This window comes from Cucumis sativus, chromosome 1 (assembly GCF_000004075.3).
Source record: "Cucumis sativus cultivar 9930 chromosome 1, Cucumber_9930_V3, whole genome shotgun sequence".
NCBI lineage: Eukaryota > Viridiplantae > Streptophyta > Magnoliopsida > Cucurbitales > Cucurbitaceae > Cucumis > Cucumis sativus.
The window spans coordinates 17,021,241-17,029,254 of record NC_026655.2 but is presented as its reverse complement, the minus strand read 5'-3'; the positions used below and the strand labels follow the sequence as shown (position 1 = coordinate 17,029,254).

The window sequence follows — 8,014 nt, the reverse complement described above, 5'->3', positions numbered from 1 at the left end:
CTATTAGTGATAAACTTTAATAGATTTTGATATATTTGTAATTTTTTAATAAATATTTATATATATATATTAATCTTTTGAAATTAATTGTTATATTTGCAATTATACTTATAGCAGAGTATATATACACAAATAACACTAGTGCATAACTTATTGATATCACCATTTGGATTAATATTACAACACAAACTCATTCCATAACGGATCATCAAAGATGTCTGGGAGGCTATCTAACATTCTCCAACCCTTTCAAAAGTGAAGGATATGTTTTGTTTTGTAGACACTTCTTTTTGTTGTTAGTAGGTTAAGTAACAAAAGAACAAAGTTTAAAAACACCCTTCTTGGACTTTTAAAAAGAGTCTAAAAACATCCTTACTACTTGTTTTGGATAGAAACCGTTAAAGTTGTATTTAAAAAATACCTCTAAATTATTGAAAATTTTTCATAAATACGATTGTGCTTGAAAAAGTTTCTTTAAAAAAAACCCTAAGTGATCAAAATTTTATACTAATTTTTCTCACCACCAAAATAAAACTTAAATTTTAAGTTAAAACCACAATCTTAAATTATTTGACTATTAACATGTATTGATTTTAGATCACGAACACAACTAATCTCTGTAGTTATTGTTGTAATTAACATACAGATGATTGTCAAAGAAAAAATGTAGTTGACTATTAACACACATTGATAGTTTGATAAATCTATTATTGTGAGATTTTTTTTTTTTTTTTGCTAATTATTGTTATAGTATTTTTTAAGGAGAACTTTTTATTTGAAACTTTGGAAAATTTTGTAGAATTTTATGTTTTAGCCAGGGTTTAAAACACCGACATGGATGAATGTAATTTTACAGAAATTTTAATTTCGATAGATATTTTTGAAAAATTATAAAAAAGAAATCATATTTTTTAAAAAAATATTTTATTCTTTTCAAATAAGTAAACATGTCTATTATTTATATATAGGGACAGTTTTAAAAGTAGCAAAATAAATTATAATATTTACAAGCTATAACAAAATTTTTGGATTCTATTAATGATAGTCACCGCTAAACTTCAATCAATGTTTTTCAATGTCACTGATTGAAGCATATCAGTAGTTGTCGATATCTATTATTGATAGAATCTGAATATTTTTTATATATGCCGTAAATATTGTCAAATTAAGTTAGTTTCATTTTGATGTTTATATTTTGTCATTTGTGAATTTTTTTAAAGATGTGATGGAAATATCAATTCTCCATTCTATCAATATCAAATTCATGGAAATGTGAAAATATCAACATAAATATCGACATTGTTGAACGAGAAATTTTGGATCAATCACAAATTGTCATGTCATTTATCAAATTATCGGTAAAAATTACAAATAATTAAATTTAGGATTAATTAAAAGGTGACATGTGTTTCAAATTGAAATTGAATACACAAGTTTTGAAGATGTCACGGTTTTCATCATGACCATTGGATCAAGTTAATCATTTTGGTCTAATTAAATATTATTTATTTAGACTAAAGTTCAATGGAACAAAAAAAGAAAAAGCTTAATTTAAACCAAATACTAAATATGACATAAATGATGTAGTTGAGTTCATGAGTGAGATCAATGACCAACAAAACCCAAGCTCATAAAGCCCACCAAATGATCCTATAAATAGATTTCGCCTCATTTAAGGGACATAGAAAATTTTACTTTAGAAGATCATCTAAAGAGAATTCTCCCAAGAATTTCCTAACTCCTAAAGTCGATCACCTTCGAACATTGAAGTTCCTTTGAAGATACAACTAAGAGAAAATCAAATACTAGCAAACAAACCACATCATATCACAATCAACATCAACACAATTTTCACTCCACGAAGCACGTTCCTATGGAAATCTTGTGCAAACAAACAAAATTTAAAATATGGTTTAATTTTAGTTTTTATTATAGGTGCTAGCAAGTTTGGTATACAAATATTTTTAAATTTTTTTAATTCAAGGATATTTACGAAACTTTTCTATAGTTTAGAGAAATTTTTAAAACAAAATTTTAACGACTTTCATCCAAGACTAACGGTAAAAGTATTTTTTAACCATTTTCAAAAGTTTAAAGACATTTTTAAAACTTTGAAAGTTAGTCGGTTTATGGGCATTTTTTTTTATATAATTTAACCTTATTAGTAAAAGTGTATTTTTCTTTGTCTAAGGAAAAAATAAATGTAATATTAATATAAAAATGATAGGAAAATGATAATGGGGATGGGAAGGAAAGGGAAAGAATCATTGGATGCCTCCTTATGATTTATGAAGAGGTAAATAAAATGTAACACAAAGTGTTCAATTATAATATTTAATAATTGAAAAGACAAAGAAGAGGCAAAGGAAGCCCATAATGTCTATGGAGTTTAAAGTACACACTCCAAAATGTGTCATTGGTCAATCAAGGTTGGCTAAAAGAAATATATATAGAGAGATAGATAGATTCATTGTAATTGGGATTATTATTGCTATTGCAGCCTTTTAACAGTTCCCAAATTCCAACTAAAATAATCTTTTCTGCTAATTTCCAACTTCACTTTTAGTACTATTTTAGCTTGTGATCAATACATCAAGTTGATAACTCCTTTCTACCTTTTTTTTCAGTGATTAAACTTCCTTGATTTTCAACTCTTATGCTAATTGAATGATACATTGAACCAATCCAAGAAGTTTTCACGAAAAAGATTTACTTATCCAAACCAATTAAAGGCATTACAAAAGCTAAACTCTAGTTGTATATATATATATTTATTTATTTATTGGTGTTCTAGGGTTTTGGATTTTGTACTGCAACATATATATATATATATATATATATATATATATATATATTCTTTTGTAATTTAGCATATTGAAAAAATTTGTGAGTGGAGTGTTCTAAGCTTATGTTTGAGAAATTAGTTTCTTTCAGGAAAATGTAAGATGTTTGGAAGGTTTTCCAAACCTAAGATGGAAAGATTTGCATTGTTTCAAGCGGAGGAGTCTCGAGTTTAAGGAAGCATAAACACATGAATAAGAGTCTCAAGTTTAGGGAGAGCCTAAACTCTTTATTAGTATTAAGTTTAAGTTGAGTGTGATTATTGATAGTATGCATCATTTTTGTAATTCACTACCATAAATATGTCTTTTAATAGCCTCCAACCATAGTTATAAAAAATAGAAGGAAAAAAAGACGAAGAACGAAAATTAAAAAAAAAAAAACAGAATTTTTAAAGGTTTTGTGTGTTATGCTTACGGCCCAAAATGTTCATTTTTTTATTGAAAAATTGCAATTGATAACCATTTCAACAATAATAATTAAGGATATAGCAAAATTTTTTAAAAAAATGCAAATATAGCAAAATTATCACGAATAATTTGACAAATTTTGCTATATTTACAATTTTTTTAAAATGTTTTTATATGCTTAATTACTTTGAATCTAATTGTTAAATTTACTACTATCCCTTTTTTATTTTTCGGACTTCCACCAATTTTCCTCTTCTCGCAAACTCATCCTCCGTATCATCCTTCCTCTCTTCCCTTTCTCTATTTCTCATGGCGGCTTCCAAATCTCTTCTCCTCTTCCTCGCCTTCGCCGCCACTGCTGCCATCGTCTCCGCCCACAATATTACCGACATGCTGAAAGACTTCCCTTAGTACAACGTTTTCAACAATTATCTCCAACAAACCAGACTTACTGACGAGATAAACAGCCGTCAGATTATCCTCGTCCTTGTCGTTGCCAATTCTCCCATCCTCGACAAACATCCTCTCTCCATTATCAAAAATCTCTTCAGTCTCCACATCGTCTTGGACTACTAAGATCCCGCAAAACTCCACAAGATCTCCAACGGGACCACTCTTTGCACTACGCTCTATACCAAACCACAAGTCACGCTCTTGGAAATCTATATTTCTTCAACATTACCGATCTCCAAGCCGATAAGGTTGGATTCGGCTCCGTCGTACCCGGATCTAAACTTGAATCAAGTTACATGAAGTGGGTTGTGAGTTTGCCATACAACATTTCGGTTATTGAGATGTAGGGGATTTTGACAGCTTCAGCTCCCTCGGCTTTCAATGTTAACATAACGGCTTTGCTCGAGAAAGTTGGCAAATTAATAATTCCTAATATGAGTATGAATTTCGATTAATGTATCAAAGTTGACAATGTTTTTTTGTTGAAATATGGAAGTTATTTGGTTTTATAGGTTGACTGGCTTCTTTCCCTGGATTTTATTCCGAGATCGAGATTGTAATTAGACAGTTCCACTACTTTCTTTTTTTACTTCATTCCTTCAAACTTTTTAAGTGTTGAGCACTCTTATTCCTTCAAACTTTTAATTGTGTATTTATGATTTTGATAGCAACTTCATCTTCAGTTTCTGAAAATCAAATTTGTTTGTTAATAGTTAATTTATTTTGCGTTATATTTCTTATTATTTTATCACATATAGTTTTTGCTTGTGAAAGAAAGACGACAGTATGAAGCAGCCCTCGTAGCAATAATTGTGAAGGAGCCATTAGAACTGGTTAGTTTGTTTGCCCATTACTTCTTCATTTTGTGAAATTGTCCATTAAGATTTTAGTAGTTTTTGCTTGCGGTCTAATAATGAGAAATTCCAGAAGTAAAATTTAGTCATTGCCAATTCGGACACCTAATTTTTGGGAGCAGAGTCAGAGCTATTGGTTAGTTCTCTATTCTCTTCCATTAGCGAGTCTTCACAAGGAATATTCAAAATTTTATTTATTTCTTGTGCATGTATGCTTTATGTGTGAAGGCACTCTTTGTTGACATAATGAATCATGATTTGTATTAATCTCCATAAGATATTGTCAAAGCTCTACAAGCAACGTATTATTGTCTACATATAAGAGCTTGAGGTATACTTTTATCAAAGAGACCATAAAAGTGTCATCAAGGACAATTTCATGGTTTCTATTTATTTATTTGAACTTTCTGTTGTGTGTTAAGTCTACATTTTCTTGTTGTCGTGAGTATTCAAATGACAAAGAAAAGAATCCATAGGCTCATTTACAAGTAACTACTGTTTATGCTCTCTGCCAAAATAAACCAACTATTTAATTACTTGTGTACTCCATTGTTTATGATTGCCTTTAATTTGTATGTTTATTTTTACTTTTTGTCGAATTTTGTTAACATTAAATAACTTGCTGATGTAGTTGGTTTTGCTCTTAGCCTACTATTTTTTTTTTGTGAATTAATGGATCCTCTTGTCCTAGGATGCACCACTATCGTGGGAAAAACGTTTGTATATTCTGATGCAAAATCTTCTATACAAAAGAGCTTTTATCTACATGGGACTTTTGTTTTTTTTCTCCTTTCCTGTATGGTCATTTTCTAAATCTAAATCTTATACGTTTATCTTTTTTTGTTTACTTGCGGTCTTTAGGGGATATATATGAGCATGTTGTGTTGCTTAGTGTGAAGGTTGAGGATCAAGATGCATTTGAAAGAGATTTCTTCCAATTGAAGCCTTACTATATTGATGCTCGGTATGTTTCTTCTTCTGAATGAAAGTGAAATTTGAATTCCTAGTCTATCTAAATTATTAAGGTTTGTTATTTATAATCATAATATATTGCCTTCTTCATTTAAGTTTTTTTACTTTTTATTTATTTTAAAAAAATGTGTGTGGATGGAGGATGGTTGTGAATATTTGTAGCATTTTATAGGAATAGTTGCAAATTTAGCAATTATATTCAAAATAATTAAGTATATAGCAACATTTTTTAAAATTTGTAAATATAGCAAAATTTGTCAAATGCTATCAGTGATATAAGTCTATCACGCAAATATTGGTCTATCATTGATAAACCATACAAAGTCTATCAGCTATACAAGTCTATCAATAATTTTACTATATTTGCAATTTTTTTAAGATGTTTCTAAAATGGTCATCAATTGCAATTTCTCTATTTTATATTCTTCACTTAGTTCCTTTCGTTTGTTTTTCTTCAAATCATGGGAGGTCCATTAAAGCTTGGGAGAAAATACTTTGGTCCATTGGGGTCTTTGCATTTGTTTTGAAAAAAGTTCTATAAATTTTCAGGCTCAAGAATGAAGAAACGAACAATAATATTTCTTTACGATCTAGTTGCTCCTTTTACTTAAATCATGTATTGTCTTTTTGTGAAAGAAAAAGAATTTTTGGATTGGTGTAGTAAGATAAAAAGGAAAATAGTATAGACTTCAAGTGACATATCATCAATAACAAAAGCTATATATTGATATTATTTGCCATTACAATTCCTTTAGTTCTTCAGTTTTTGGCGCTATTGCAATATGTTATCTTTCTTCCTTCATGCTAATGAGTTAATTTAATTAAACTGAACTGCTTTATGAGGCGGTTGAATGTCTACAAATTCCAGTAGAGCAACAAATGGAGCCTAACTTATCAGGAAAACGTCTTCTATGAGTTCTCTTGAGGATCAAAGATGTATATAATTTAGGCTGAGCTTCCTGTGGTTATCTTGCATTTTACCAGAATTGCCACACATTGAGATTACTTGATGTTACATATGAGTTTTAAACTTTTGGGTACAATTTTTTCTCATGAAAGTTCGTTTTCTTGGAGCCGTAACCCCCTTCCTCCATCCCCTCAGGAATATCCCGTCTTGGGTCTCAACCTTTTGAGGCTTCTTGTCCAGAACTGTGCAGAATTGCTGAATTCCATACGAAACTTGAACTTCTTTCCACCTCTGCTTTGGAGAACCCATGCATTAAACATGAATGTTGGAATTGAATCACTTAGTTACTTTGTGAATTAGGTATTTATTTACTTCTTTAACTAATTTATTGTTAGAGTTAGATAATGAATTAGGTATCATATGTATTATATCAGCAAATTGTTAGGAAAATAAAAGGTTTTTTCATGCACTAACTCTTTTATATCCATGATATCTTTCTCTTAGGGAAACCCATCTATTTTAGTTGCTGTGAATTTTGCTATCTGTCTTTATGTTAGTTCATGTTTTGATGTGTTAGATTTGTAAGGTTTGAGGTGCAATTTGTGCAGTGTGAAAATCATTGAGTTTTATCATTATGTTAGTTCTTTGAAGATGGAGTAACTCATGATATCTCCTATAGTTTTCAACCACTGTGACTGTTGGCCATGCTTTCTTTGATCTCAATGATAATATTTTTATTTTCCTATTAGTTATTTGATCTCAATGATAATTTTTTTATTTTCCTGCTGAGCTGTCTGTTGAGGAGGTGATAATATATATACACACATATATAACTATATTGTTATTATTTCTTGGTACCAAAGTTAATTATAATTAGTTGTCACATTTTTGTGTTAATTTTAGTGCAGAAAAGTGATGGTGTTGAATACATGACAATAAGAATAAGAAAGAAAATAATTAACTTTGACGATTTTGTTGAAGACAACTGTTTTTCTTTGAACTCTGTTTTTCTTATTAAACTTTGTTAGTTTGATGGGTTTTGGAATCGGATGAGAGAAAGTTCTATTATGATTTGGACTCTTTTTCTTATTAAACTTGTGATGTTCATAATGGATTTTGTAGGTCGGGAACAGAATTATTAAGAAGAGAATTCATGTCGGAGTCGAGCATGTGCAACCTTCTCGATGTACCGAGGAATTTCGCTTGAGAATGGTGAAGAATGACGAGCTGAAGGTCGAAGTCAAGGCCAAAAGCGCAGTCATCTGCACCAAGAGGCAACCAGAAGGCCCTAAACCAGGGTTCATGGTTGAAGGTGCTTGAATGGAGAGCGTGACTCCCATTCCATATGGCGTGGTTAATGATCTCAAGAGTGGCTATTAGAATTTTCTCCTCTTTGAACTTTTGTCTTGTATTGTCGGTCTTATTTTTGTTTGATCTTTGAACTGCTTGAATAGTACAATTTTTTCAGTATGCTTCCAAATTTTGGATACAAAACTTTTGGAGTTGAATTGTTTCTTAATTTCTGGTTTTGGCCATTAGCATATAAAGCGGTGTTGTTTTAGCTTATTCAAAGTAAA

General features: G+C 30.1%; 1 long non-coding RNA gene across 4 annotated transcripts; it reads left to right on the top strand.

Annotated features, from left to right (window-relative positions):
- Positions 1-3,483: 3,483 nt before the first annotated feature.
- Positions 3,484-8,014, top strand: LOC116401764. Of its 4 annotated transcripts, none has more exons than XR_004214129.1 (4): positions 3,484-4,537; positions 5,420-5,522; positions 6,633-6,797; positions 7,560-8,014. It is a non-coding gene; the product is annotated as an uncharacterized LOC116401764 (long non-coding RNA). The 4 variants fall into 4 exon arrangements; XR_004214128.1 differs by having other exon boundaries at positions 4,632-5,522; XR_004214127.1 differs by having other exon boundaries at positions 3,484-4,694.